This window comes from Pan troglodytes, chromosome 15 (assembly GCF_028858775.2).
Source record: "Pan troglodytes isolate AG18354 chromosome 15, NHGRI_mPanTro3-v2.0_pri, whole genome shotgun sequence".
NCBI lineage: Eukaryota > Metazoa > Chordata > Mammalia > Primates > Hominidae > Pan > Pan troglodytes.
Genome location: NC_072413.2, coordinates 78,990,127 through 79,014,902, shown reverse-complemented (window position 1 = coordinate 79,014,902; position 24,776 = coordinate 78,990,127). Strand labels below are relative to the sequence as shown.

Here is a 24,776-nt window from a genome sequence, read left to right as displayed (position 1 = left end):
CAGAAAAATAAAATTGGAACTTTATCTCTCCCTTGATAGTAGAATCAACTCAAGATGGGTGAGACTCTTAAATGTAAGATCTGAAACTGTAAAACTCATAAGAGAAGACTAGGAGAAAAGCTCCTTGACATTGGTCTGGGCAATTATTTCATGGGTATGTCCCCCAAAGCACAGGCAACAAAAGCAAAATTAGACAATTGGGATTGCATCAAACTAAAAAATCTTTTGCATGGCAAAGGAAGCCATCAACAGAGTGAAAAGAAAACCTGTAGATTGGGAGAAAATATTTGCAAATATATTGTCAAAGGGCCTCATTTTGATAAGGGACTCATATCAAAAATATATAAGGAACTCAAATGATTCAATGAAACATATACTCGTATTAAAAATGGGCAAATGACATGGATAGACACTTCTCAGAAGAAGACATATAAATGGCCAACAGATATAGTTAAAAATGCTCAACATCACTACTCAACAGGGAAATGCAAATTAAACCACAATGAGACATCACCCTGCACCTGTAAGAATGGCTATCATCAAAAAGGTGAATGCTAGCTAGTGTTGGCAAGGATGTAGAGAAAAGGGAACCTTCACACACTGTGTTGTGCAAATGTGAATTAGTACAACTATTTTGGAAAAACTATGAAGGTTATTTCAAAAACTAAAAGTAGAAATACCATATGATCCAGCTATGCCACCCAAAGGAATAAAAATCAGTAAGCTGAAGAAACATCTGCACTCCACATTCACTGCAGCAGTATTCACAGTCACCAAGACAAGGTAAATTTAAAGCTTTCTGGAAAAGAGTCATCATTCTAGATACCATTAAGAACATTTGTAATCCATGGGAGAAGGTCAAAATTTCAACATTAACAGGAGTTTGGAGGAAGTTAATTCCAACTTCTATGGATAATTTTGAGGGGTTAAAAACTTCAGTGGAGGAGGTAACTACGGATGTGGTGAAAATAGCAAGAGAACTAGAGTTAGAAGTAGAGCCTGAAATGTGACTGAATTGCTGCAATCTCATCATGAAACTTTATTCGATAAGGAGTTGCTTCTTATGAATGAGCAAAGAAAGTGGTTTCTTGAAATGGAATCTAGTCCAGGTGAAGATGCTGTGAATATTGTTTAAATGAAAACAAAGAAATTTAGAATATTACATAAACTTAGTTGATAAAGCAGAAGCAGGATATGAGAAGATTGACTCCAATTTTGAAAGAAGTTCCACTGCATATAAAATGCTATCAAACAGCATTGCATGCTACAGAGAAATCTTAGCACTGGTAGACTACACCATGTAGTGTAAACATAATTTTATATGCACCAGAAAACAAAATAAAATTGTGCGACTTACTTTATTGTGATGGCTTGGAAAGGACCCATAAAATCTCCCAAATCTTTCAAAATTGAAAAAAGGGTGGATTTTAAGTGTTCTCATCACAAAGAAATACGTAGGGTGGTGTACTTGTTAATTAGCCTGATTTGATCATCCCACAATGTATGCATATGTCAAAATATCCTACTGTACCCCATAAATAGATATAATTGTCAATTAAAAATAATTTTTAACAGAAAAAGTGCATTACTTTACTATTATTATCTTTATAGGATTGTACCTACCACATGGAGTTGCTATGAAGATGTAATAAATTATTATTAGAAGCACTTATAACAATGTTAGGAACATAGTGAACACTAGGTGTTTTAAACAAAAACATATAAATCAGTTTGCCAATTTATTGATGATGAGAAATACAACTGTCACATGGGTCTGAATATTCGTGATGGTATGACCAATTTTTCTTCTCAGCAGACTATTTTAGGGAACCATGAAATATTCAGAAGTTTGCCTGAAATCATGAAATCAATCAAAACAGGAGATGAATCCATTTTAAAAAATGTTCTCAGGCTAAGAGAGCATAGTATTGTTGTTTCATACAAAAAATGACCTTGCCTGAAGTTCTGAACACTGATTTAACTTTCCTTTCTCCTGGACATAGACCGGTTGGGAATTTCCAGAGTTCTCATCTCTGACTCCACTTTTCCTTTGCCTTTATTGCTGATCAATCTCCTGCCTGATGGATGTTTTCTTCGTATTGTAGGGTGTTATTCTGTTTCCCTTAAGAGATTTTATATGTCTTTATTATGATCCATTGTGTGTTACTTTAAAAATTTACTTGATTTCATTTGTTTCTAAGTTCTTAGGGAGCATTATAGTGCTCCTTCAATAATACTGGGAATATTTTATTATAAACTGTGTTAGTCTGTTTTTGTACTGCTATAAATAAATACCTGAGACTGGGTAATTGACTCACAGTTCTGCATGGCTTGGGAGGCCTCAGGAAACACAATCATGGCAGAAGGTAGCGGAAGGTGAAGGGCAAACAAGCACCTTCTTCATGGCGGCAGGAGAGAGAGAGCAAAGGGTGAACTGCCAAATACTTTAAAAACCAACAGCTCTTGTGAGAACTCATTATACCAAGAATAGCATGGGGGAAACCGTCCCTGTGATCCAATCACCTCACACCAGATATCTCCCTTGACACATGGGGATTACAATTCAAGATGAGACTTGGGTAGGGACACAGAACCAAACCTAGCCTTGGACTGCCATTTAATATGTGTAGTGCTTTTACTTGGTATGTAAATAAAAGAAAAAAAATTAAATATATCTCTTTGCTCTTCCTCAACCCTCACAGAACCATCTGGGCTTTGAGGAGCACTGTTTTAATACCTATATGGTTTTCAAACATTGTTATTTTATGGATGAATAATCTGAAGAAAGGATGAGTGACTCAAATTCATTTAATAAAGTAATAGTAGCCAATTTTCCTGCAAGCTTTTCATTATAAAGTACATATAGATATGGTATTCTGAAACTACATAACCATAGACAGATTCCTTCCCTTGCTATGCAGTTTTGATCTAGAAGCATTTCAGGAACCAACACACATTTAGTAGACCACATATATTGAGTGCCTACCATGCTCCAGGCATTATTCAGAGTGCTGGGGTTGCTATGGTAGAGTCAAAGCTTCTGCCTGCCTGAAGCTGAGACCAATGTGGGAGCCAAACATTTTTTAAAAAATCTCACTTTAATAACTATATGCTATGAAGAAATAATACAAGACCTACGTGAGTACAGTACATTCTCACTTAATGTCCTGGTTAGGTTCTTGGAAACTACAATTTTAAGAAAATGATGTATAACAAAACCAATTTTATCATAGGATAATGGATATAAACAAGAGTTAAATTCCTGTGGCATATTTCTGGTCACAAAAACATCACCAAACTTCTAAATAAAGACCAAAACACTTATACTATTAAACATTGAAATAAATGTGAACTATATATACATTTAAGAAAGAAAAATAAAAACAAGATAATGATTTACTCAATTTTCGGTGAATCAGAGAGTGAGGGCAATCACAGTGGTGGTAGATTCAATCAAAGAATAAATGTTTGCAAAATGAACATTGTCAGAAGCACCTCCTACCATCACGCAGTTCAGAAACAAACAACAAATATAGTAATCTCACTAAGTGCTTTCATACTGCATTGTTTATTGTATGATTATCATGTACTTAAAAATTTTTTATTTTATAATAACTTGTATTTATTCATTCATTCATTTTCCAACCTGCTTATTCCAGCTCAGGGTCACTGGTGGCCAGAGCCCATCCTGGCAGCTTGGAGCAAAGTAGGAACCAGCCTTTGACATCATTCCATTACAGGACACACTCGCACATACACCCCTGCACTCATCAGATTGAGACCATTTAGACAGGCCATCGAACCTAGTATGCTCATCTTTGGGATGTGGAAGGAAACCGTATTAATAATAACAGAAGAAAGCCCATGCAGATATAGGAAGAATGTGTGAACTTCCCATGGACAGTAATCCCGGCCAGGAATCAATGTTTTTTTCATCAACATTATAACAAAACGACCTTATTGGAAGATCTGCTGTATATGAGAAGTCCCCATGAAAAAACTGAATTCAGCTGAGACCTGAAGGCTTCTGTTTATGACAGAGTCTAAAGGATATTACAGCTTTAGTGAAGGAAGTAGGGTGATGAGTTGAGAGTCAAGGCTTTCTTAACCTCAACTGAAAAAGGGATAATAATATCCACCCTCCTCATTTATTGTTATGAAGAGAAAGCAAGGTAGATATAAAAGCGAGCTATCTATTGCAAAGTCCCGAGTGAATGTCAGGAATTATAATATATGGGGTCTTAGCTACAATGTTGTCCATAAACATAGCAGGCATTCAGTTAATACTTCTATATAAAAGCCAATGAACAGGCCGGGCGCGGTGGCTCACACCTGTAATCCCAGCACTTTGGGAGGCTGAGGTGGGTGGATCATGAGGTCAGGAGATCGAGACCATCCTGGCTAACACGGTGAAACCCGGTCTCAACTAAAAATACAAAAAATTAGCCGGGCATGGTAGTGGGCACCTGTAGTCCCAGCTACTCGGGAGGCTGAGGCAGGAGAATGGCAGAGCTTGCAATGAGCCGAGATCATGCCACTGCACTCCAGCCTGGGCGACAGAGCAAGACTGTCTCAAAAAAAAAAAAAAAAAAAAAAAAAAAAAGAGCCAATGAACAAACATGTGTCATAGCAGCTGTCCTTAACAAATGGCAATGTGGGCTTTGGCACAGGGTAACTCTTTTTCTTGGTTCTCACATGCCTTTTGGCAGTTCATAAATTCACCATCTATCGTTACAATTTCAAAGTGTTGTCAGTGAATTTTATTCAAGGAGACAAGACCTAATTGTCTTAAGGCATTTTCAATCCAGTCAGAACAATGGGCTAGGCATTCAAAAATAGTATGTATATGTTTATCACCTATATATTCTACTCAGACATATGGAATACCATAGTCAAACATTTTGGGGGAGGGGTGTGTGTGTGTGTATTTGTGTCGGTTGTTTGTGCTGTTGTTTATGAGGAAAAAAATAATTTTATTTGAAAAATGGCCAAAAAGCGAGTTCTTCCCATTCTTGATTTGCATTTCAGGTGTCAACACTCCTGCATTAATTTTCCTTTCAGTATGTGTGTTTCAATTATTATACATTGATTTAAAACCACATATTTTCTACCCACTATGCCTGTTTCTTTCTTTCATTTATGTAGATCCAAATTTCTATTTTCTTTCTGTCTTGAAGAACTTCCTTTAATGTGTTTTGTTTTTAGTACAGGTCTGGTGGAAATGACTTCACTCAACTTTTGCTTATCTGAGGAAGTATTTTTACTTTTAATATAGGAAGACACTTTTACTGGATATACCATTCTATGTAGACAGGTTTTTTCCAATACTTTAATGTTATTCTGTTGTATTCCAGCCTGTGAAGTTTCTGACAATAAGCCTGTTTCCCTTTTAACCTTCATTCCTTTGTAGGTAATGTGTATTTTTTAAATGTGGCTACTTTTAAGATACTCTCCTTATCACTTGTTTTCAGCAATTTGATTATGGTATGTCCTGGTATCATTTTCTTTATATTTATTCTTCCTGAGATTCATTGAGAGGTTCTTGAATTTATGGGGTTAAAGTTTTTATCAAATTTGGAAAATATATGATTATTGTTGCATTAAAATTTTTCTTTATGTTTTTTTCTCTCTCATTTCCTTCTGGAACTCCAATTATGTGTAAGATAGATCACAAGATAGATCACTTGATATTGTCATATGGGTAATTGATGCACTCAATTTTTTTGTTTTTTTAAGTATTTTTTTCCCCTCTCTGGGCTTAATTTTGGCTAGTTTCTATTGCTAAGTCTTTAAGTTCTATTTTTTTCCCCTTCTGTAGTATTCATTGATGTTAATCTCATCCAGTTATTTTCATTTTATATATTTTTAACTTTAGAAGTTCCTTTTAGGTCTTCTTTATGTCTTCCATTTCTCTCATTGTGATTATGCATTCTTTTATTTTTTTGAGGTTGTTTAGAGGACTTACAATAGATGTTTTAATGTCATTTCTTGTTAATTCCACCATCTCTGTCATTCTGTGTCAGCTGCTACTAACTCATTTTTCTCTTTGTTCTGGATCATATTTCCTGCCCTTCTCCCTGATTATGGAAGTAAAAACATGGCCACCAATTTCGCTCTTTGGGAATCTGGGCTGGCTTTGATCATTTGCTTGATTATAGAATGTGGCAGAAGTGTGTTCTGAAATTTTGAGGTTACATTAGAGGAAGCCTTGCAGCAAAGTTCCACCTGAGACTAGCATTCAGCCATCCTTATCAAGGCAGCAGACAAGTGAATAATGCCATCTTGGACTCTCCAGAAAAGCCCACTTGTCATCTGAATACCAGTGAGTAAACTCTGATGATGCCATGAGAATGATTCAGCTATCTCTTACCCCAATTCCTGATATACACTATCATTAGAGATGTTAAATTGGTAATTGTTTTAAACTTATATTTTACAGTAAATACTTATGTAGCTATAGGTAACCAAAATACCCAGTATATGTCCGATATTATTTAGGTAGGTATTTTGTATTTGTGTCATTACCCTGTGGGTTTCTAGCTTCCATAATTATTCAGTAAATGTGAAATTGGTTTGAATTTATGTTTTCATTGAAACAGCAGTGATGATGAAAAAAAACCAAGTGGGAGCTGAATGATGAGAACACATGGACACATGAGGGGGAATGACGTACACTGGAGCCTGTTGGGGGCCATGGGAGGGAGAGCATGAGGAAGAATAGCTAATTGATGCTGGGCTTAATACCTAGCTGACGGGTTGATAGGTGCAGCAAACCACCATGGCACCCATTTACCTATGCAACAAACCTGCACATTCTACACGTGTATCCCAGAACTTAAAATAAATAATAATTCTTTCATTGAAGAAAAGCCCAGGATCAGATGGGTTCACTGTGGAATTCTACCAAATGTATAAAGAACTAATACCAATCTTCCCAAAGTGTTTCTAAAAGTTGAAGAGGTGGCAATTATCCCTAATGCATTGTACAAGGCCAACATTACTCTGTTACCAAAACCAGACATGGACATAAACCCAGCTCTTTTTTCATCTTTCAGCTCCCACTTATAAGTGAGAACATGTGGTGTTTGGTTTTCTCTTCCTGCGTCAGTATGATGAGGATAGTATCTTCCAACTCCATCCATGTCCCTGCAAAGGACATGATCTCATTCCTTTTTATGGCCGCATAGTATTCCATGGTGTATATGTACCACATTTTCTTTATTCAGTCTGTCATTGATGGGCATTTAGGTTGATTCTACATCTTTGCTATTGTGAATAGTGCTGTAGTGAATATATGTGTGCATATCTTTATAATAGAATGATTTATACTACTTTGGGTATATGCTAAGTAATGGGATTGCTGGGTCAAATAGTGTTTCTGCCTCTACATCGTTGAGGAATCACCACACTGTCTTCCACAATAGTTGAACTAACTTACACTCTCACCAACAGTGTATAGCATTCTTTTTTTCTCTGCAATCTCGCCAGCATCTGTTGTTTTTTTGACTTTTTAGTAATAGCCATTCTGAACTGGTGTAAGATGGTATCTCATTGTGTGTGTGTGTGTGTGTGTGTGTGTGTGGTTTTTTTTTTTTTGAGACAGAGTCTTGCTCTGTCGCCCAGGCTGGAGTGCAGTGGCACAATCTCGGCTCACTGCAACCTCCGCCTCCCAGGTTCAAGCAAGTCTCCTGCCTCAGCCTCCCAAGTAGCTGGGACTGCAGGCACATGCCACCACACCTGGCTAATTTTTTGTGTTTTTAGTAGAGAAGAGGTTTCACCGTGTTAGCCAGGATGGTCTCAATCTCCTGACCTCGTGATCCGCCCACCTTGGCCTCCCAAAGTGTTGGGATTACAGGCGTGAGCCACTGTCCCAGCCTCATCGTGGTTTTGATTTGGGTTTTTCTAATGATCAGTGATGTTGACCTTTTTTTCATATGATTGTTGGTCCCATGTATGTCTTCTTTTATGAAGTGTCCATTCCTGTCCTTTGCCCACTTTTTAATGAGGTTGTTTGTTTTTTGTAAATTTAAGTTCCTTGTAGATTCTGGATATTAGACCTTTGTCAGATGAATACATTCCAAAACTTTTCTCCCATTCTGTTGGTTGTCTGTTCACTCTGATGATAGTTTCTTTTGCTGTGCAGAAGCTCTTTACTTTAATTAGATCCCATTTGTCAATTTTTGCTTTTGTTGTAATTGCTTTCGGTGTTTTTATCATGAAATCTTTGCCTGTGCATATGTCCTGAATGGTATTGCCTAGATTTTCTTCTAGGATTTTTATAGTTTTGGATTTTACATTTAAGTCTTTAATCCATCTCGAGTTAATTTTTGTATATGGTGTAAGGAAGGGGTCCAGTTTCAGTTTTCTGCATATGGCTAGCCAGGACTCTCAGCACCATTTATTAAATAGGGAATCATTTCCCCATTGCTTGTTTTTGCCAAGTTTGTTGAAGATCAGATGGTTGTAAGTGTGTGGACTTATTTCCGAGTTCTTTTTTTCTGTTCCATTGGTCTATGTGTCTGTTCTTGTCCCAGTACCATGCTGTTTTCATTACTGTAGCCTTGTTGTGTAGTTTGAAGTTAGGTAGCATGATGCCTCCAGCTTTGTTCTTTTTGCTTAGTATTGTCTTGGCTATTTGGGCTCTGTTTGGTTTCATATTAATTTTAAAATAGTTTTTTCTAATTCTGTGTAGCATGTCAATGGTAGTTTAATGGGAATAGCATTGAATCTATAAATTACTTTGGGCAGTATGACCATTTTCACAATATTGATTCTTTCTATCCATGAGCATGGAATGTTTTTCCATTTGTTTATGTCCTCTATGATTTCTTTGAGCAGTGGTTTGTAGTTCTCCTTGTAGAGACTTTACACCTCCCTGGTTAGCTGTATTCTTAGGTATTTTATTCTTTTTGTAGCAGTTGTGAATGGGAGTTCATTCGTGATTTGGCTCTCTGCTTGCCTGTTGTTTGTGTACAGGAATGCTAGTGATTTTTGAATATTGATTTTATATCCTGAGAATTTGCTGAAGTTGCTTATCAGCTTAAGAAGCTTTTGGGCTGAAACTATGGGGTTTTCTAGATATAGGATCATGTTATCTACAAACAAAGATAATTTGACTTCTTCTCTTTGAATCTGAATACTCTATTTCTTTCTCTTGCCTGAGTGCCCTAGAACTTCCAATACTATGTTGAATAGGAGTGGTGAGAGAGGGCATCCTTGTCTTGGGCCAGTTTTCAAGGGAATTATTTCCAGCTTTTGCCCATTCAGTATGATATTGGCTGTGGGTTTTTCATATATGGTTCTTATGTTTGTTTTGTTTTTTACTGACACATTATAATTGTACATATTTATCAGGTACAGGGTGAAGTTTCAGTACATGTATAGTTGTGTAATGACCAAATCAGGGCATTTAGCATATCAATTACCTTATACATTTATCATTTCTTTGTTGTGAGAACATTGAAAACGCTCTATCTTAGCTATTTTGAAATATACAATGCAATGTCATTAACTATAGTCACCCTACTGTACAACAGAACACAGAACTTATTTCTCCTATCCAACTGTAACTTTGTACCCATTGACTAATCTCTCCCCATCCTCCTCTTACCCCTACACTCTTCTGCCTGTGGTCACCACTTCCCTACACTCTACTTCTATGATGTCAACTTTTTTAGATTTCACATATGAGTAAGATCATACAGTATTTGTTTTTCTCTTCCTGTCTTATTTCATTTAACATCACATCCTCTAGATTAATCCGTATTACCCCAAATGACAAGATTTCCTTCATTTTTTATGGCTAAATATCATTCCATTGTGTATATTTGTGACAGTTTGTTTATTCATCTCTTGATGAACACTTAGGCTGATTCCATATCTTGGCTTTTGTGAATAGTGCTGCAATAAACACGAGAGTGCAGATATCTCTTTGCCATACTGATTTCATTTCCTTTGAACATATACACAATAGTGAGCTTGCTGGATCATATGATGGTTCTAGTTTTAATTTTTTGAGGAAACTTCATACTGTTTTCCATAATGGCTGTCCTAATTTACCACCAAAAGTGTATGAGAGTTCTCTTTTCTCCACATCTATACTAGCATTTGTCATTTTTTAGTATTTTGAGAATACCCATTCTAATTGGGGCAAGGTGATATCTCATTGTGACTTTTATTTGTATTCCTCTGATGATTGCTAATGTTAAGCATATTTTCATATACCTGTTGGCCATTTCAGAAATGTCTATTTAGGTCTTTTGCCCATTTTAAAATCAGATTACAGTCATGCATCACTTAAGGGTTGGAATACATTCTGAAAAATGCATTGTAACACAATGTTGTTATTGTGTGAACATCACAGAATGTACTTACATAGACCTAGATTGTATAGCTTATTGCTCCTAGGCTAGACACCTGTATAGTATGTTACTGTACTGAAAACTGTAGACAATTGTAACATGATGGTAAATATCTGTGTATCTAAGCATATCTAACCATAGAAAAGGCACAAAAAATACAATATTGTGGTCTTATTGAATCACTTTTATATATGCTATCATTGACCAAAATTTTTCTTTAACTTTTAAGTTCAGGGGTACAAGTGCAGGTTTGTTCCATAGGTAAACTTGTGTCCTGGGGGTTTGTTGTACAGATTATTTCATCACCCAGTTATTAGGCCTAATAGCCATTAGTTGTTTTTCCTGATCCTCTCCCTCCTCCTACCTTCCACCCTTCAATAGGCCCCAGTGTGTTTTGTTCCCCTCTGTGTGTCCATGTGTTCTCATTATTTAGTTCCCACTTATAACTGAGGACATGCTGTATTTGGTTTTCTGTACCTGCGTTTGTTTGCTAAGGATAATTGCCCCTAGCTCCATCCATGTCCCTGCAAAGGACATGATCTCATTCTTTTTTATGGCTGCATAGTATTCCATAGTGTATATGTAACACATTTTTTTATCCATTCTATCATTGATGAACATTTAGGTTGATTCCATGTCTTTGGTATTGTGAATAGGGCTGCAATGAACATATGTGTGCCATGTCTTTATAAGAGAATAATTTATATTACTTTGGGTATATACCTAGTAATGAGTAATGGGATTGCTGGGTTTAATGGTATTTCTGTCTTTAGGTTTTTGAGAAATCACCACGCCTTCTTCCACAATGGCTGAACTAATTTACACCCCCACCAATAGTGTAAAAGCATTCCTTTTTCTCTACAACCTCACCAGCATCTGTTATTTTTTTACTTTTTAATAATAGCTATTCTGACTGGTCTGAGATGGTATCTCATTGTGGTTTTAATTTCCATTTCTTTAATGATCAGTGATGTTGAGCCTTTTTTCATAGGCTCATTGGCTGGATGTATCTTATTTTGAGAAGTGTTTGTCCATGTCCTTTGCCCACTTTTTAATGAGGTTGTTTGTTGTTTTCCTGTAAATTTGTTTAAGTTCCTTATAGATGCTGGATATTAGACCTTTGTCAGATACATAATTTGCAAAAATTTTCTCCCATTCTGTAGGTTGTCTGTTTACTCTGTTGATAGTTACTTTTACTGTGCCAAAGCTCTTTAGTTTACTTAGATCCCATTTATCATTGACCAAAATGTTATGTGGAACATGACTGTGTTTGTTTTTTTGCTGAGTTGTTTGGGTTTCTTTTGTATTCCGTATATTAACCCTTTATCAGATGTATGCTTTGCAAATATTTTCTCCCATTCTGTATGTCGTCTCTCCACTTTGTTAATTGTTGACTTTGCTGTGCAGAAGTTTTTAGTTTGATGTAATCCCATTTATCAATTTTTGCTTTTGTTGCCTATGCTTTTCAGATGTTATAAAAAAAATCTTTGCCTAGGCCAGTGTCATAAAGGGATTTCCCTATGTTTTATTCTAGTAATTTTATCATTAGTGTTGATTTAAGCTTCTAGTCAATATTGATTTGATTTTTTGTATATGATGAAAGACCGGGTCTACTTTCATTCTTCTGCTTGTGGATATCCAGTTTTCCCAGAACAATTTTTTGAAGAGACTCTTCTTTCCCCAATGTGTATTCATGGCATGTTTGTTGAAAATCAATTGGCTTTAAGTGCGTGGATTTATTTCTGTGATCTCTGTTCTGTTCCATTGGTCTATGTGTCTATTTTAATGCCAGTGCCATGCTGTTTTGGTTACTATAGCTTTGTAGTTTATCTTGAAGTCAGCTAGTATGATGCCGTCAGCTTTTTTCTTTTTACTCAAAATTGCTTTGGATATTCAAGATGTTTTGTGGTTTCATATGAATTTAGGATTTTTTTCTATTTCTTTGAAAAACTGTCATTGGAATTTTGATAAGGATTTCATTGAATCTGTAGATCTTTTGGGAGTAGTATAGACATTTTAATATTAATTCTTCTAATCAATGAACTCAAGATATCTTTATCCATTTACTTGTGTCCTCTTCAATTTCATCATCAACATTTTATAATTTCAATTGTAGAAATTTTTCACCTTCTTGGTTAAATGTATTCCTAAGTATCTTTTTTCTTGTAACTGTTGTAAATGGGATTGCTTTTTTGGTTTATTTTTCAGATAGTTTTTTATTGGCACATAGAAGTGCTACTGATTTTTGTATGTTGATTTTGTATCCTGCAACTTTACTAAATTTGTTTATTAGTTCTAATAGTTTTATGGTGGCATCTTTAGGGTTTTTTTAAATATATAAAATTATGTTATATGAAAACAGGGACAGTTTGAGTTCCTCCTTTTCCATTTGGATACCCTTTATTTCTTTCTCTTTCCTAATTGCTCTGGGTAGATGAAAGTGTTGAAAGTGGGCATGCTTGTCTTGTTCCAGATCTTAGAGGAGAAGCTTTGAACTTTTCCGTGTTCAGTATGATGTTAGCTGTGGAATTATCATATTTGGCCTTTATCATGTTAAGGTGTGTTCCTTCTATACCTAATTTGTTGAGAGATTTTTATCCTGAAGGAATTTTAAATTTTATCAAATGCTTTTTTTGCATCAGTTTTGTCATTGATTTTATTAATGTGATGTATGATGCTTATTGATTTGCATATGATGAATCATCCTTCCATCTCCCAGTTGGTCATGGTGAACTATCTTTTTAATTTGCTGTTGAATTTGGTTTGCTTGTATTTTGTTGAGGATGTTTGCCTGTTGTTTTCTTTCTTTGTTGTGTCCTTGTCTTGTTTTTGTATCAGGGTAATGCTGGCCTCATAGAATGAATTTAGATGAATTTATCTCCTCTTCAGTTTTTTGGAATAGTTTCAAAAGAATTGGTATTAATTATTCTTTAAATATTCAGTAGAATTCAGCAATGAAGCCATCAGGTCCCATGCTTTTCTGTGATCGGAAATTTTTATTACTGATTGAATCTTGTTACTCATTATTGATCTGTTCATATTTTCTATTATCAATTTTGGTAGGTTATATGTGTCCATGAAAATATCCATGTCTTCTAGATTTTCTTTTTTTTCTTTTTTCTATTTCTTTTTATTTATTTATTTATTTTTAATATATATATTTATTTTTTTATTATACTTTAAGTTCTAGGGTACATGTGCACAACATAATTGTCTCTTATGATTCTCTGTATTTCTGTGGTATCAGGTGTAATGGCTTCTTTTTAATCTCTGATTTTATTTATCTGTGTCTTATCTCTTTTTTCTTTGTCTAGCTAAAGGTTTGTCAATTTAGTTTATCTTTTTAAAAAATAATTCTTTGTTTCATTGATGTTTTCTATTTTTTAGTCTCTATTTCACTTATTTATGCTCTGATCTTTATTATTCCCTTCATTCTTAATTTTAAATTTAGCTTGTTCTTTTTTTTTTCTTTTTTTACTTCCTTGAGGTACAATGTTAGGTTGTTTATTTGATATCTTTCTATTTTTTTGATGTAGGCATTTATTGCTATAAACTTCCCTCTTAGAACTGCTGTTGCTATATCCCATAGATTGAGGTGTGTTGTGTTTCCATTTTCATTTGTTTCAAGAAATTTTAAATTTTCATTTTAAATATTTTGATTGGCCCATTGGTTTTTCCAGGAGCATGTTGTTTAATTTCCATGTATTTGCACAATTTCCAAAATTCTTCCTGTTATCAGTTTCTAATTTTATTCCATTGTGATCAGAAAAATACTTAATATGCTTTTGATTTTTAAAAATTTGTTGAGACTTGTTTTGTGGCCTAACATATAATCTATTGTGGAGAAAATTCAATATACTTTTGAGAAAAATGTGTATTCTGTAGGTTGCTGGTGGGTGAAATGTTCTGCAAATATCTGTTAGGTCCATTTGGTCTAGAGTGCAGCATAAATCCAGTGTTTTTTTGTTTTTGCTGATTTTCAGTTTGGATGATCTATCTATTGCTGAAAGTAGGGTGTTGAAATCTCCTACTATTATTGTATTGCAGTCTGTATCACTCTTTAGATGTTATAATATTTGCTTTATATATGCTCCAGTGTTGGGTGCATATCTATTTAGAATTGTTATAATTGGTTGCTAATTGACCCCTTTATTATAGATTTACCTTCTTTGTCTCCACTTTCAATTTTTGAATTATCTGTTATCTAAGTATAGCTACTCTTGTAGTCTTTTGGCTTCCATTTGCATTGAATATCATTTTTCATCCCTTCGCTTTCAGTCTATGTGTGTCCTTATAGGTAAAGTAAATCTCTTGTAGGTAGCATATAGTTGGGTTTTGTCTTCTACCCATTCAGCCACTCTATATCTTTTAATTGGAAAATTTAATTCATTTACATTCAAGGTTATTATTGATAGGTAAGAACTTACTCTTGACATTTTGTTAAATCATTTTGTGTTTTTTTTTTTTTGTATTTCCTTTGTTCCTTTTGCCCTCTCTTATAGTTTACCTGTGTGGTTTGGTGATTTTTTTTGTAGTGATAAACTTTGATTTTTTTTTCTTTTTCATTGTGTATCTGCTGTAATTTTTTTCTTTGTGGTTACCATGGGGCTTACATTTTAAAAACTGTGTAGTTATAATAGACAATTTAAGTTGATAATAACTTAACTTTGGCTACTTACAAGTATTCTAGACTTACCTTCCACCTCCCAAATTTGTTTATTTTTTATTAAAAACATTTTTTTTTTGAGACAGAGTCTTGCTTTGTTGCCTGGGCTAGAGTACAATGGTGCAATCTTGGCTCACTGCAACGTCCGTCTCCCGGGTTCAAGCAATTCTCCTGCCTCAGCCTCCTGAGTACCTGGGACTGCAGGCACACACCACCACACCCAGCTAATTTTTGTATTTTTAGTAGAGATGCGGTTTCACCATTTTGGTCAGGCTGGTCTCAAACTCTTGACCTCAGGTGATCCACCCACCTCGGCCTCCCAAAGTGTTGGGATTATAGGCATGAGCTACTGCACCTGGCCTCCCCCACCAAATTTATAACTTTGTTGCTTACCTTGTATCTTTTCATATCCTGTACGTATTTTAACAACTTGTTGTAGCTATAGTAATCATTGACCATTTTGACTTTTAATCTTCAAACTAGACAACTGAAAGTTTATATACCACCATTACAGTAATGGAGTATTCTAAATTTGATAATAAATTTACTCATACCGATGAGATTATACTTTCTTTTTTTCATACTAGTAATTATTTTCCTAATACATCCAGTTGAAGCATTCTCTCTAGCATTTCTTATATGGCTGGTCTAGCAGTGATGGATTCCCTCAGCTTTCTCTTGCCTAGAAACACTATTTCTCCTTCATTTCTGAAGTATAAATTTTCTGGGTGTAGTATTCTAGGTAGACAGTTCCCCCGCACCCCCACCTCACCTCTTTAAGCACTTTGAATTTATTATCTGGTTCTTTCTTGGCCTGCAGTTTTTGTTGAGAAATCTGCTGATAGTCTAGTGGGGATTCCCTTATATGTAACTTGATTCTCTTCTCTCGCTGCTTTTGGAATTCTGTCTTTAACTTTTGATGATTTGATTTAAATGTGCTTTGGAGAGAACCTCTTTGGGTTGAATCTGTTTGGGATTCTTTGTGCTTCATGGAGCTGGATGTACATATCTCTCCAAAGACTTGGGAAGTTTTTAACTATTGTTTTTTTAAGTAACCTTTCTGTGTCTCTCTTCATCTTTTGTCCTATGGAAATCCCATAATGCAAATATTTGTTTGCTTAGTTGGTGTCCCAGAAGTCCAGCTGGCCTTGGTTGTTCTTTTTATTCTTTTTTCTTTTGGATCTCTGACTAGGTTATTTGAAAAGACCTGTCTTTAAGTTCACAAATTTTTGTCTTCTGCTTAATTTAGTCTGCTATTGAAGCTCTGAATTGTATTTCTTCATTTTATTAGTTAAATTTTTCAGCTCCAAAATTTCTGTTTGGTTCTTTTTATTTTTATTATTTTTATTTTTTTTGACACTACCACAAAGGCTCTCCATTCATCTGAATGAAGATGCCAATAAATGACTTTTATTGCGGGTTTGTTTGCTGCATTCAAATTATGCAATGTAAGGGGTAAAGTGTACAACACATAAAACCCCCAGCATCAAACAAACAAGCAAAACAAAACACAAGCATTACCCATTTCCTCTAAATTCACAGTACAACAGCCAATTATGGAAATGATGTGGTAGGGAATAAACAATGGAATATTTTCTTCACATCGGTCATTAATATTTATTCCCCTGTGAAGTTCATTGTTCTAATTTCCATTATTCAGAGGGGAAGTTCTATCCTTGAGGACACCCAAAAGTATGCTGTTACATGGCAGCATCAGCAGCATCCTTGGCATTGGAAGAAAAAGCCAAGCAGCTCGTTCTCTGTACAAAGTTGTTGCTCCATAAATAATATAGCAATAGAATCATTTCACCATTATCAGGTCTCCTGCAAGGGTTACCACATGCCTTGCCCAGTGAGGTCCTGAGGTCAGTAGAGTCACAGCTACGCAGGGCATGGGCACTTCTAAGTGGAAAGGCATGACAGTATGAGAGAATTTTCTAGCATTGGAACCTTTCTGCAGTTTACACAACACTTCAGATAAACTGTGTATTATTTCCCAGAAGGTATCAAAGTTCAATTCTTATAGCTTCTTCATGCTCAATCATTACTTTTCAGGGCCCCTTCAACTCTTAAACTCCAAGAAGCTGAGGAGGAGAAAAATGACTCTTAGATAAGTCATCCTACAGATGTAGGATTTGAGACTCCAACCTTTCATTCACTTGGCAGATGGATCCTGAAAGCTGCTAGGTGTCAGGCTTTGCACCCTCCCTGTTTTTGGGAATTGGCCTGAAGGCTTTAGTAAGAGTAAGTTGGGAGTTGAAGCACATATATTTGCTTAACTTTATTTAACATTTTTATTTTTTAAACTGTAGATTCAGATCTGACTATACAATTGCACATATCTAAGTATTTTTTTTCTTCTGGAGTTACAAACCCTTCATCTGGGTTTGTGTAGGAATGAAATAGAAATTGCAAAAAGGCAAATTATTATATTTTCATTAGAAATTTAACTTTAGTCCTGTTTCTATCATGGGACAATTTTCGCAAACCCCAAAACGATTCTATAAAAAGCTATTTCTGGTCTTTCTGCTTTAGCAATTGGTGAAATTTCCACAAAAGTTTAATCAGTGGAAAACCATGTAACAAGCATGTGTTTTTAACATGAAGCTATGACTAATTATTTGAGAATACTACTTTAGGTTAAACTTCATACAAAAGGACAAGAAGAAAAAAAATATGAGAAAACAGACCCTTTTTCTGCTTAAATTCACAAATGGCAGATTCACAGTTGGCTGGAACAGAAACAGCAGGGCCCTTCAGAAACTTCAGAGTTTTAAAAAATGAGTTCTCACTATTTTGCCCAGGCTGGTGTCAAACTCCTGGGCTCAAGTGATCCTTCTGCTCCAGCCTCTCAGGTAGATGGGACTACAGAGCATGTGCCACTGCACCCCACTTAGATCTTCTGATTAAGCTATCAATAAAGGCTAAGAGCATTCAGACATAAAATCCTTGAATAGACTTCTCATTCTCTGTGGTTCTCTCAATTCAAGGTAGCATGATGTCAACTCTGAAATTGTTTCTGAAGGTAAAGAGAGGGTGGATGACCAAGGCTAGAGCATGACCCATAACAAGGAAAAGTAACTGTGTATAAAGTATAAGGCAGCAGGTCTCTACCTCTGGTAGGCATCAGAAAACTTGCATACTTTTCTAAACATATGAGGGCTTGGACTTCACTTCCTACTTCTAAAGAGGAAGCTCCAGGCAGATAGGTCTTGCCAAACTTTAGTCAGCAATTGTGATGTGTGCCACAGAGAACTAACTATTGGTACAATGTTTCTGCCAGGCATATGCACAACCTTTATTTTGCATAACTGGAGATGATTTATCAATGGTGCATTTTACAAGATCACCACTATAAGAATTCCTTCCTTTGTCTACCCTAGCTGCAGATTACCCACAGCAGGCATGCATAAAATGTCAATTCTCTTCATAACCTAAATTAGAATTTTAAGTGAACTTTTGCTTTTCACACTTTGCTTCTTTTGTGTGGTAGAGCTAGGCTGTACTTTTTGATTTCTTATTTGTAGCTAGTTTCACTGAAAATTCTTCTGGTTTTTGTGTGCTGCTAAGCTCTTGGTTTAAAGATAAAGAGAATTGTACATTTTTTTTTTTTTTTAGAAAAAGACCATATGGAAAACATTCATCTTAGCAACTTCTGATAAAAAGAAAAAAAAAAAAACCCTGATTTTAACTTACCACTGATTTTTACTAAACTTTTAATCTTTAGTTTATGCAACAGGACCACAATTTCTTTTCCCAGTTATTAACACCCAGATTGTTTCAAACCCTGAAAGGAAAGTGCAAAACATTATGCTGCAGAATTTCTATGCCTTAGCTTCTGCAGTGTTTCTCTGTAAAGTGGCCAGGATGGCCCCTGTCATTCACTTTCGGAGCTGTCTTCACTGTCTTCACTCTCGGAGTGTCTTCACTCTTGGAGCTGTACAAATTATGCTTTTCGATGTATTCTTGGACAAGATCTAGTACCAAGTAGTGGATGCTCTGGCCCCTTCTGAGGGCTCTTCGGATTTTTGTGGATGAGATATCATTAGTGATCCATTCATTCACCACATGAATGTTGCTCCAGTGTTTGCATAGCACATCAGATTCATAGATGAATTTCTGAGCAGCATTTCCAGCTTGAGTAATGCATATGAGCCCATAGTCTGCCATGATTTGGGTGATGTCTTCACTCTTCCAGAAATTGGGAACACCAAAGGACTCCAGTAAATCTGCCCCACACAGCAGCTTGACTTTTGGTGCACCTTTTGTTTTTGGCTCTAGGGATCTCTTTTGACTAGAAGCTTGTCTTTGTTCAGCTCATGGAATTCCTCTTTCGTCCAGGCCTTTCTAGTGTAGGTGAGTTCTGCTGTTGATCACAGTCACTAGCCTCCAGTTTATCTTGATAGTGTCTTAGCATCTTAACAGTCTCTATCCACTCCTTCTGAAAATTTTTCCATGTATCAACTTCCACCAATTTGGAATTCTTGGTGGCAAGTTCTGCCATGATGTCCTGGTGATGGGCAGGCATGAGTCCCTTCTTCTTGTATGCATCACCAACGGGAGAGATTATGCCTTCCACAACTCTCTATCTTCCTGTTCAATTCATGCAGTCCTTGGCTAGTTCAAACAACCTGAGGTGCATGTTGGTGACAGGATTGAAGGAGCCACAAGCAAGGAGAACCACTACAGTCTTCTCTGAATTTTCCATGGTAAGAACTTGAATTTGTTGATCTAAATGGAAAACTCCGACACCTCCCTTGTTGCTTTTACAAGGGAAATTCTTTGAACCTGAAGTGTCTTGCAAGGTAGGCGATTGGAACCATTTTGACCAGTGTGTCAACAGTCTTCTCTAAGGTGGGCTAGAAAAATGGTTTCATATCCAAATTGTAACTCTTTTCCATGCTCCTGCATTTGACACCTTCCCTCAAGGCATGTCTGGATGCAGTTTTCCTCAAAGACCCTCTTGGCCTCACTAGGAAAAACCTCAGAAAGCCTGTGGTAGGAACAGTTGAGGGAGAAAATACCCCCACCCATGGATGTCTCAGGCTGCTCAAGTGGAAGTTTGTTTGGTTCTTTTTAATGATATCTATCTCTTTGTTCAATTTCTCATACAGAACATAAATTATCTTCCCAATGTATTTGAAATGTCTATCTATGTTCTCTTGTATCTGAGTTTCCTTAAGATTCATAAATTTCTATTTCTTTGTGTTAAGTAACTGGGGAATCACTGTGCTTATATGGCAGTGTCGTGTTTCTTGTGTCCCTCTGTTGATACCTGTGCATCTGGTGGAAGAATTGCCTCTTCCAGTTTTATACAGTAGCTTCCAGAGGGGAAGACTTTCACCTGAAGGTGTGTCCTAGGGAGTCAGTTGGGTAGAGTGCATTGGCTTTGGTTCTGGGTGAGGACAGTAGTGTAGCCTCTCTGAAGTTTCTATAGTCAATGTCAGTGATGCCTATAAGTGCCTCTGTGACCTAGGCTACTAGAGTTTGTGTGGCTAGTTTGCTGGTTCTGGCGCTGCTTCCCTGTGGGCAAAGTGCCAGGCTGGTTCATGCAAGGGAGCATGGGATAGATCCACTGGCTCTGTGGTTACTCTCCTGGGGGCAGGTTGCTAAGCTAGTTTGCACACGAAGGATCACAGGGATAATACCTACCTTTAAAATCTGAAACAAGACATCCTAATGGTGTTCTAGAGTACCAAAGTGCAAATAAATAAGAAACAACATAGATTTTCCCTGAAAATATATTTATTTCTTCAAGTTAAAGCCTCATGTTTTTTTCTAAATATTAAATAATAATTCCTAGACAATACATATTTTTTTACCATGCCTCAAATTATTGTTCAATTAAAAATAACTTTTTCCATAAACTTCTTTATCAAAATATAAACAAAGATACCCAGTCAGAGCCTAGGGTCACGCTGTCTCCTATGTGTGTAGTTCCTTCAAATGTATGACTGTAGGATCACAAAGTATAATTTCATGCCAAGAGTAGGATGGTAGCATGGAAGAAACCCATACTTTTCTAAGCATAATGCTGTGTATGTCACCAACAGGCCAGCTTTCCATCTCCCCTTCCTCCGGTGCAGGAGAGTGAACAGATTTATAAGAACTAGGGTTTATGCAGGTCATCAAGGGATACTCAAATCTGTGGAAGGAAACCCTCGAGATTTCCTGATTGTTTTATTAATTGAGGCAACCAGTCAGAGCATGCTAGTTCCCATTATACCGCAGCTTTTACAGAGAGGTCTAAAGTCTTATCTTGTTGTGATTTTATATGTAAAAGGCATTAAAACATGGTATATGCCCTGGCAAACCCCCATTATAATGAAAAAATGTCATGACCAAAAAGGAACATTTGCCCCATGTGTGCTATATTCAGAATGCATTTCCTACTGACAATCTTATTGGTTAAAATAAAAATAAAGCCACATACATATTTTCTCCTGACAATCCTCTCAATTAAAAAAATAATAAAAATGAAACCACATGATTTTCCAGTTTGAATGAAAAAGACTAAGTGGATGAGAAGTCCAAATGCATCTGTATCTGGGAGGTCATACTCAATTCCATTCAGCATTATCAAAAACACTCATCAGTAAAGTCTATCCGATCTAGAAAAGTTTGTTTCACAAAATGAAAAACTACTGGTAAGAGAATTTAATTAGCATTTATTTCCCTGCCTGATTTTTAAAAGGTGCTTGTATTTGTCTTAATTCATTGAAAGAGAGAAAAAAAGAGTAATACTTAAATATTTCATCCCATATAATAATTCAAGCAGAATTTCCTTGAAAATTCAAGGCCAAACTTCAGATTTTTAAAGAAAATATATTTTGATGTGATAACCTTAGGCTGAATCCTTGAGGTAAAAAATGGATTTCACCAAAAACAATACAATTTTTGCTTGAAATTAAGTGAAGGATCAGTTTTCTGTGGTCTTTTAGCCAAGAGACAAGAAAAAAAATGAACTAGGTTCATTTTTAAATTCTGTTTTAGTATCAGAGAGCAGGCAATTGAAAGTTCTTTGTGAAAGTGACTTCTTTGTTTTCCCTAAGGGCTCTTGAATGTTCATACTGGAACACTAGTGACCTTGTTTATACCAATATTGTATCAGCCACCATCAACTCTCTTCTGTGCTGCAATAAATATGCTCCAGTAATTGTAGGTCCTAAGTTTCTAGGGCCTATCAACACAATTCCTTAAACATCAAGAACCTGGTAGTTACGGCAAAAGAGGCCTTTGTGCAGAACTCTCACTGAACCCAGCATAATTCCTAGCATATCCATCACATACTGTAGTCCAAAGTGCAGTGTTAAGTACTTACACGATATAAATTATTTTGAGGCAGTTCTAGTGAATTATTTTTATAGCGCTGAGGCTTGGAAATTCCAGACAACGTTGGGCAGTCTCAACAAACTATGTAATAGACAACTGGCAAGGATGCAGAATCCATGGGTATATTTTTTTAAGAAAGGCCAAGTTATTATTTCACCCTCTTTTCTTTAGAAAAAATGTCAAATGCTTTGATTAACTGATAGGTCACCAGGTAGTCTGAAGAACAGTTTCCCAGAATGGCACACACTCATTTCTACCACATAGTACAGAAATTTTTTATTTCCATAAAGTAAGCATAAAGAATTAGATTGATTTGGGTTTTTTTCTCATTAACACATTTTCAAACTGAAAATCAAGTCACATATATTTTTACTTATTTTCTCTCCATCATAAATAAACTGCTGGGGGTGCAGATATGGAACTGTAACAATCCAAATCAGGACAGCTCTCTTTTCACTCCCCTTCCATGTCTCCCACTTTTCTCCCTTTCTCCCTTCACTATCATGCTATATGATCTAAACTCCTAGGGTATGAAATATATGAGAAGCTAATATATATAATCCTCAAAAGTAAATCATAGAACAGTTTTATAACACTGAGTTAAATAAGATGAGGAAGGGAAAATATGTCCTCATAATTAAAAAAAACCCTGAAGATTCCTATTGCTGAAGTAAGGAATGCCTTCTCAAAGATTTGGAAGTAAATTTTACATGGGAAAAGGGAGTTAAATAACTCTGGGGAAATCATGATGGCCTTTGTTATGGTTTTTAATTCTTTTAAAGGTTACAGAATGATTCATATTTTCTATTTCTTCATGTGTCAGTTTTGGTAAATTGTTTTTTATAGAAATATATCCATTTTATTAAAAATTTCAAATTTAGAGACATAAAGTTAATATATTTAAATAATATAATTTAAAAATATCTATAGGCTCTGTGATAATAGACTCCTTTTTTATTTCTGATTCTTTATTTCCTCAATCAACCTTACCAAAGGTTTATCAATTTTATTAGTCTTTTCAAAGAATCCATTTTGGGTTTAAAAAAATTTTCTCTATTAAAAATTGTAAAATGTCTGATTATTCATATTCTGAATCTCCTGTGCATTCATTTCTGTTGCTGGTATTTCTCTCAATTTTTTATTACATCATCTTCTCTTCTCATTTGTCTGGTTACTTTTTATTGTGTGCAAGATGTTGTATACAAAAAGTGTTGAAATCATTTGAAGCCTAAAATTGTATTTCCTGGTAGGATTTCCATTTGCTCATGGCAGTTGGTTAGGGGGACTAGCAATCTTATATTACCGTAATCCAATTAGAGGAACTAAGATGGTTGAAAACTGGACTTCTGTCCCAAGTTTTTTTTCCAGCTACCCCTTACTACTAGATGGAGCCCTTTGGGATCCCAACTCAATGTAGGGGGTTTATCAGAGATCCTTTCTTGATAGATTTTTTTTTCTTACTGTCTAGCCCTATAGTGCTGCCAAACCTCTGCTCAACTATTCCTTGAATCACATTCCTAGGATTTACCTCTCTGATTTCCCTTTTTCTCCTCTTTGTTTCATAATTGTTTACTATTTTGTGATTAAATTTTTTTTAATCCTGCTTTGCTAATTTTTCTTACCAGGAGTGGTTTATGTGATGTAAACCAGCATTCCTGGAAGGATAAGTTCATTACACTTTGTTTTTAATATTTTACCATTGGTCTGTGATTTCTAAGGTCAATTTTTCATAATATGAAAGGCTTATGATCTACTTGAGTTCCTCTAGTAATTTGTTACTTTGTAAGATATAACTTTATGTAATATCGTAAGGTCTCTCTTCCTTTAAACAGTACCTATTAATTTCTCACTATGAATGATGCTTTTAGAATATGTCCAGTTACTTCCATCTTCTTGCTTTTCTTTTCTGCTACACTCATTTTGGTTAGTTATGTGCTTAATCTTAGATCAGCCTTAGTCTCAGATCAGCCTTAAACAATATATTTAAAAATGAGAAGATTGGTACTTAAATTATCTCCCATTTTCATTTCCCTCTTGCTCCTGATTTTTGTTAGTTATATTATTTTTATAAAGGGATAACTTATTACATTTCTATTCTGTTCTGCACACCCTAATTTCCTGAAGTCATTTTAACCTTAGTTTTAAATTTAAAATGACTTAATGCTCATAGCTCATCATTTATATCTTGGTTGACCTAGTTGGCTAACAGCTTTTTTAAAGCTCATGTAGGTTTTTTTCCCCTACGTTTTACACATTTGAAAAAGTTATTGCACAGATGGACAGAAGAAACAAGCCTGGTGTGTCTGGGTATAAAATTTAGGGATCATACTTTGTTACCCTGAGAACTTGATGATTTCATTATTCCTAGCACTGAATGGAGAGAAATTTGAAGCTAGCTTAATTCTTTTGCTTTTCAG

At 35.6% G+C, this 24,776-nt stretch overlaps 1 protein-coding gene and 1 pseudogene across 4 annotated transcripts in view; both read right to left on the bottom strand.

Moving 5' to 3' along the window:
* The window catches only part of TSHR (thyroid stimulating hormone receptor), a 189,741-nt gene that overhangs the window by 92,850 nt on the left and 72,115 nt on the right, over positions 1 to 24,776 (bottom strand). The gene's annotated exons all lie outside the window — the stretch shown is intronic.
* Positions 18,775 to 19,820, bottom strand: LOC104002114 (nicotinamide/nicotinic acid mononucleotide adenylyltransferase 1-like; annotated as a pseudogene).